General features: G+C 36.8%; 1 non-coding gene across 1 annotated transcript; it reads left to right on the top strand.

Annotated features, from left to right (window-relative positions):
• Positions 1-265: 265 nt before the first annotated feature.
• On the top strand, positions 266-368 carry LOC148567884 (small nucleolar RNA R71). Its single transcript, XR_015882376.1, has one exon. It is a non-coding gene; the product is annotated as a small nucleolar RNA R71 (small nucleolar RNA).
• Positions 369-7,273: the final 6,905 nt, after the last annotated feature.

Raw genomic sequence — 7,273 nt, 5'->3', positions numbered from 1 at the left:
TGTTTAGTAAGTGTAATGATTTGTTGAGATATAGCCTTGTTTTGTGCTAGAATAGTTTTCAATGTGTCTAATTTTATCACTCCTCTCTTTAAAGCTCTTTAAGAGGAATACAAATATTGATTGTTGGCCACTATCTCAATTAATTCTAAGGCTTCTGTTGTTGTCTTCATGTACAAAGATCCTCCAGTAGAGGAATCCAATGAATTTCTTGAAGTAGCAGTAATTCTATCATAAAAAATCTGAAGTTGCAACCAGTCAGCAAATAAATCCAGGATACACTTTCTCAATATACTTTTGTACCTCTCCTAAGCTTCATAAAGGAATTCTCCATCTTTCTGCATGAATGTTTGGATGTCATGTCTCAGCTTTGCCAACCTCCATGGTGGGAAGAATTTGGTTAAGAACTTATTGACCAATTCATCCCATCTTGCTATGCTCTCCTTTGGTTGAGTTTCGAGCCACTGCTTGGCTCAGTCCCTTATAGCAAATGGGAACAACCTTAATCGATAAGCTTTAGTGAAGACACCATTAGATTTGACTGTGTCACAAATCTGCAAGAAGCTGGAGATGAACAAATTAGGATCTTCTTGAGGGCTCCCATTGAATTGGCAATGTCGTTGTTCTAAGGTGATAAAGTTGAGACTTCAATTCAAAGTTGTTTGCCTTTACAGCGGGTGCTACTATGCTACTCCCACAATTTCCTGCAGTGGGTTTTGTTAATGAGCCAAGAGTTTTTCTAGCATTGACTGGGTTATTGATATTGTTAGCCATTGTATCTAAATCCTCAAAATCTTCGATCTCTACTATTATCTCAGCTTTTTCTCTTTGAGCTCTAGATTTCTTCCTTATCTAGACGAGTATTCTCTCAATAACTAAATCAAAGTGGAGTGGTTCTTTGTCTTTATTGCTTTGCATAAACACAGTGACAACAAAGAAAATTGGAATTTTCAATGTCACAGTGAAGGAAATTCCAGGTGAGATGAAAAATTAGAAGATAGAAAAATAAACGTCTAATCTAGGTAATCAATTAACTCGTTTGTTGTTAATCTCAATTAATCTCCAGCAGCGACGCCAAAAACTTGATGTAGAATTTTCAAAGTCATAACTCGGAAAGTGCACTGAATCATAGCAAGTAATATCATGGTGAGTGAGTTATTGTTCCCACAAGGATTAACAGATTAAGCAAGAAATGGTCAATTGATTATTCTAGTTAGACAATAAAAAATTAGGATTTTAGAGACAAGTTGCACAAAAACAGTGAATTAAACAAAATCAAGTTATGAATGATTTATAGGGTAATATGATTAAAAGGGTTAAAGTTTCAGAGATGTTAAAACTTCCAGAAGAATGATTTTCACTCACTACTATGATCTTGCAAGATGCATCTACAAAAAATCATAAATAACAAAATTCCAATCCCTTGATAATTCAATTTTGCTTTTCTTATTAAACTGTCAATTCCTTGATCAATTGATCATGATAAGAGGTGAGATACGTTCACTGATTTAAAAGCCACACAATTCTTAAAAACTAAACCTAGTTGATTCGATGTCACTTATCAATTCTAGTTTTAAAACTTAAAGAACCATGAGAAGAAGTTTTCAAGCTTAACTCCAACAATCAAATTTCCCAATGTTGATAAAAGAATTCAAGTCAGATTATAATTGTTTTCTAACACATTCAAATCCTTATGATGAATGTAAAATCTACAAAATTAATAAATAATTAGCTAATAAATTTATTATTAAAAAAGAAATTAGGAAAAAATTTATAGTTTAATGAGATAAAGCTAATTAAAATAAGAATTTTGACACTAATTTTAAAGAATTTGGCCCAAGATTGGGCCGAACCGAGTCCCCCTATATATGAAGAGCATCAGCTCTTCTCCATCCCAAAACAATGAAGAATGCTGAAGCTTGCAAGAGGAGAAGGAAAGAATCTCCATACCTTAACACCAAATTCAAATTCAAATATCTTTCAATCTGGAGCTCCGATCACCGCACCGCTTACGCCCTTAGGACTAGCGCAACAAGCTCTACAAAATCCGGTAACTAATTTGGTATGGAAAGCCACTTTTTCAGTTTTTGATTCTCTCCCCTAATTTTGAAATTTATTGAGCTTAGTATTGAGAAATTGTGTAATTTTGGTGTTTAGGATCGAATTAGCTTCGTGGACTTGCCGGGTCTTGTCCCAATTTCCCATTGGTAAGGTGAAAAATCTTTAACCATTGTAAAATTGTGTATATAGAAAATCCTATATTGATTTAGTGGTGTTTATATGATTTTAGATTGAATTATATATATTGGTGGCAAATTCATGGAGAGCTTGAGTTTTGGACTTGGTAACTGAATTTTCTGTTTAGAGAGGTTTAGAGCCTTGGGTTTTGTGAAACGGTGGTCAATTGTGTCATTCTGGGTTTTACGAGGATCAGCCAAGGTATGGTTTTAGTTTCTCGTATATAATATATAATGTTTCATGAAAACTTAGCCTAGACGACCTAGGATAAGTTGAATTATGAATTTGGAACTTGATTGGTAGTTTAGTTAATGATGTGTGTTGCATGATGAGGCATGATAGATTGAATGATATATGATGTGAATGTAGTTGGTTTGGTAAGTTAGATTGATGAATAATGATATTGATTGTGATGGAGAAGGATATTGTATGTGGGTATGTGAATGTTGATGATTGTGTTGGTATAATTTGATAATTTGGAATTGAGACTGTTTAAATTGAGGTATGATTGGTGGTGGTAGTGTGTTGAGCTATGATATGGTATGTTTTGGTGCTGGGTAGGGCTTTGAAAATATGGTTAATGATTATGAATTTGTGAAAGTAGAGGTTTGGTAAACCTTGTGAAAATCTGATTTCTGGCCAAAATTTGGCGAGCCATAACTCAGCTTCTAGACCCCTAAACTTTTTCAAACTTATTTCATATGAAAATTGGGTTCGTGAAGTTTAAACCGTTCAAAGAACGGATGAAAAATATTTTAAAATAGGAGAGTTATGCGCGTTGGACGTTTGGTGCGTAAAACTAAAATTCTGCAGCACTTAGCCAAATTTGCCACTTGCAGAATTCGCGTACGCAACCACCTACACACGACACGGCCATTCCCTTTGAGTTTGGTGTCTCGTGTACGTGAGCAAGTGTCTGCGTATGCGAGTAAGGCAAAATGTACCTCGAGTACGCGAACCATGTGACGTGTACGTGGAACCCCTTGTTTTCAACAAGTGAATTTTATATTTTAAAACCTAATTTTGAACCTCTAAACCTCTATTTTTACTCTTTTAGCCCTTAATCTTTAGTGGTATGGTTAGTAATGAGATGAAGCTAGGAAGGGATGGTATTTTGAAGGTGAAGTAAGCTTGGAAAATGATGAATTATGTATAGAAAGTGCAAAAATATGATGTATATGTGATATTATGGCCCTAAAGAATGATTATGAATGAATATCGTAATTGAAGCCTGACTGAGATTGTTGATGATGAGTATGTTGAGTTTTCTCTCTGTTGTATGGTGTGTCAGGCACTATATAGCGAGAGCATGGCGGGTGCTATATCCCAAGAGTGTGGGAGCACCTTATCCTGGGAAGTGTGTCAGGAACTATATCCCATGAGTGTGACGGGCACTATATCTCGAGAGCGTGGCAGGCGCTTGATGCACCACTATTTGGTGGTGCATTCTATGCTGAATTTAGGGGATTTTATCACCCTTTTCTCACACTTATTAACTAAAATAGCATGGTTTTGTATATTCTCCCTAATTTGTGCTTAAGAGTGAAAACATACTTTTTAGACCCTTAATTGGTTAAATTTAATTCACCTTTGATTCCACTAGATGCCTTGTTGTGTGTGTTAGTGATTTCAGGTTGAGAAAGCTAGGAATGGATCAAAGGAATGAAGAGAAAAGCATGCAAAGTGGAGAAATCATCGAAAAATAAGGATTTGGGATGCATTCATCGACGCGCACGCGCAGCAGATGTGCACGCATGGAATTGAAGTCGCATGGCGATGCGAACGCGTACCTGACGCGTACGCGTGGAAAGGAAAAATGCCAAGCGACGCTGATAAACCACTATTTTATGGTTTATCTTGTGCTCAATTGAGTGGTTTTTATCAACTCTTTACCCACTTATTCATACTATTTGCATGGTTTTACATTTGCCTTCCTAATTATGTGCTTTGATTGAAAACATGCTTCTTTGTCCTTAAGTTTCCTATGTTTAAATCCTCTCTTATTACCATTAGATGCTTTGATATGTGTGTTAAGTGATTTCAGAGATTACAGGGCAAGAATGGCTCAGAGGATGGAAAGGAAGCATGAAAAAGTGGAAGGAATACAAGAAGTTGGAGAAATTGCTAAGCTGTCCAGTCTGACCTCTTCGCACTCAAACGGCTATAACTTTAGCTATCGAGGTCCAAACGATGCGGTTCTAGTTGCGTTGGAAAGATAACGTCCGGGGCTTCGATTTGACATATAATATGCCATAGTTTCTCTGATGCTAGGCGATGCGAACGCGTGATCCACGCAGATGCGTCGCAGTGACAAAAATCAAACGTGGCAGATTTCATCTCTAGCAAGTTCTGGGCTGTTTTTGACCCAGTTTGTGGCCCAGAAAACACAGATTAGAGGCTATAAATTGGAGGAATACATCCATTCAAAAAGAAGCTTTCACAATTCAGAATTTTAGGAGTAGATGTAATTTTTAGAGAGAGATGTTCTCTCCTCTCTCTTAGGATTAGGATTTAGGATTTCTCTTAGTTTTAGGAGTGGCTCTCAATCCCAAGTTCTTTATTTTTATTTATTTTCCCAATTTAATTTATGAACTCTTCCATGTTACATATAATTTTCTTAATTAATGTTATTTGAGGTATTTCAGATTTAAGATTGCTTTGCTCTGTTTTAGATTGCTTTCAATTTAATTTAGATATTTTTTTCTCCCTTTTGGCTTTGGTCAAGTGATTGGTAATACTTGAGTTATCAAACTCAGCAAGTGATTGAAATTGGCAGATTCTGCTTGAGCTAGGATTGCTCTAAGGCTAGTCTCTCCACAGTAGTTGACTAGGACTTGAGAATCAAGCCAATCAGTCCACTCAACCTTCCTTTGCTTAGTAAAGGTTGACCAAGTGGGATTAAAACCCAGTTCTCTTCACACCTGATAAGGATAATTAGGATAGGACCTCCAATTTCTCATACCTTGCCAAGAGTTTATTTTACAGTTATTTATTTATTTTATTCTTCTTATGCAACATACTGCTTCCTTACTTTCTAAAACCCCTCCCTTACTTTCTAAAACCCCTAATTTACAATCTTCATAACCAATAATAAGAACATACCTCCCTGCAATTCCTTGAGAAGACGACCCGAGGTTTAAATACTCGGTTATCAAAATTAATGGGGTTTGTTACTTGTGACAACCAAAATGTTTGTATGAAAGGACTTTTGAAGGTTTAGAAACTATACTTGCAACGAGGATTTATCCGCAAATTTTTAGACCACGCAAAAGTTCCTCTCATCAAAATGGCACCGTTGCCGGGAATTTGTAAATGTGTGCCTTATTATTGGTTATTGTAAATTTAAAAAAAAATCAATTTTCAATTTTCAATTTAAAAAAAAAATTCAATTCTCAAAATTTAAAATTCAAATTTAAAAAAAAAATTTCAAATTTTAATCTTCAAATTCAATTTTAAAAATTCAAAATTCAAATTTTAATTTTCAAATTCAAAAATTTGAATTTAAAATTTGCTTTTATTTTTGTTTTTAAATTTTTATTAACTAACTATGAGTTCTCACTCCTCTCGCTTCAAGTTTGATTCCAATAATGAGAACAGGCATCAAGTTTGGAAGAATTAAAGATGGGAGGAGCCACAAGGATTTGATCAACCCTCATGGCAACAACCACCTCCAATAGACTATCAACAACCACCACCATATGCCTATGAATCCTCTCTTCAACATAACTTTGGACCACCAAACTCACAAGCCCTTTTCCGCCATTCACCTCCATATGACCCCAACCCATACCCCCCATACCAACCACCTTATGAGCCATATGAACCTTATATAGAACCACCCCAATTCCAACCCAATTACTCACAAGAACCACCACTTCAATATTCACCATCTCCATATCCATCAATCCAAGAGCACTATGATCCTGTTTATGAAAGCCGAGTGCATCAAGAGACAAAGGATCGTTTCAAGGAAACAGTGGATCGATTTCAGGCAACCATTCATCAATTGGAGCAAGCAATAAATCAATTAGCTTCCCGACGTTCGGACACTCAAGGAACCCCCATGGCTTCATGTGGACAATCTAATGACGAATGTAGCATGAATGAGACATTAGAAACTCCGGTGGACAGTACGAAACATGACTTTGTACTGGAACAAATGGCGGAAGCAGTAATTATCAAGGAAGAAGAATCGGTTGAAGACTTAGGAGATGCAGAACCTCCATGGGAAAGTCCAATCATAGAACCCCCTTCCAAGATGTTTGAAATTGATGCTGAGGAGGGTGTACAACCTCCAAGGCATATCACAGTTGAAGACTTGGAAGAGGTTGATCAAGAGATGGAGATTCAAGAAGAAGAAGCACAACCTCCCATGTCCTTGGAAAGCAAAGAGAAGATTGAATTGGAAGAAAGCTACCAAGAGGAAGAGGTTGAAATTGAAGAAGCTTGCAAAGAGGTGGTAATTATCAGAGAAAAGCACAAGGGAGTGGAGCTTGCAATTTCATTAAAAATACCTCCCCCTAAGTTGCCATCATCCTTCACAACATTCAAGTGGGTAAAATTCATATCCCTTAGCTTTCTAATTCCACTTGAATATGGGCTACTGGAGACGGATGGTCAACTTGGAGCTCTTTGTAATATTAAGAGTAAGAGGAAGATGGCCAGTGGTAAAGATTGTCCTACAAGGTTCATTATGGTTGGAAGCTTTAAGTTTAAACGCAAAGGTTGGTATAGAGCTCAATTGAATGGGTCTAGGAAGTTGTTTGGCCGCTTTAGTGAGAATTCAGATTGTTTGCCACCCGGACGGAATCATGATGATCAACAAGAAGACGGGTGCAAAAGCAAGATTTGGGACCCCAGAATTCATTCCAACAATCAACACTCTTGGGGCCTTGTCACTTACTTTAACCTGCTTGAAGGCTTTCTGTGCCTAGTTTGGGATCCCGGAGGCCATTGGAATTACAAACATTGGTGGAGATTCCTGGATGAATACAAGCATAAGCCACCATAACAGGGAGCTCACCAAATGTCCAACTTA

This window comes from Arachis ipaensis, chromosome B4, assembly GCF_059453495.1.
Source record: "Arachis ipaensis isolate K30076 ecotype BB chromosome B4, ASM5945349v1, whole genome shotgun sequence".
Taxonomy (NCBI): Eukaryota; Viridiplantae; Streptophyta; class Magnoliopsida; order Fabales; family Fabaceae; genus Arachis; species Arachis ipaensis.
The sequence above is the reverse complement of the archived record's forward strand: the minus strand, read 5'-3'. Positions and strand labels throughout refer to the sequence as shown.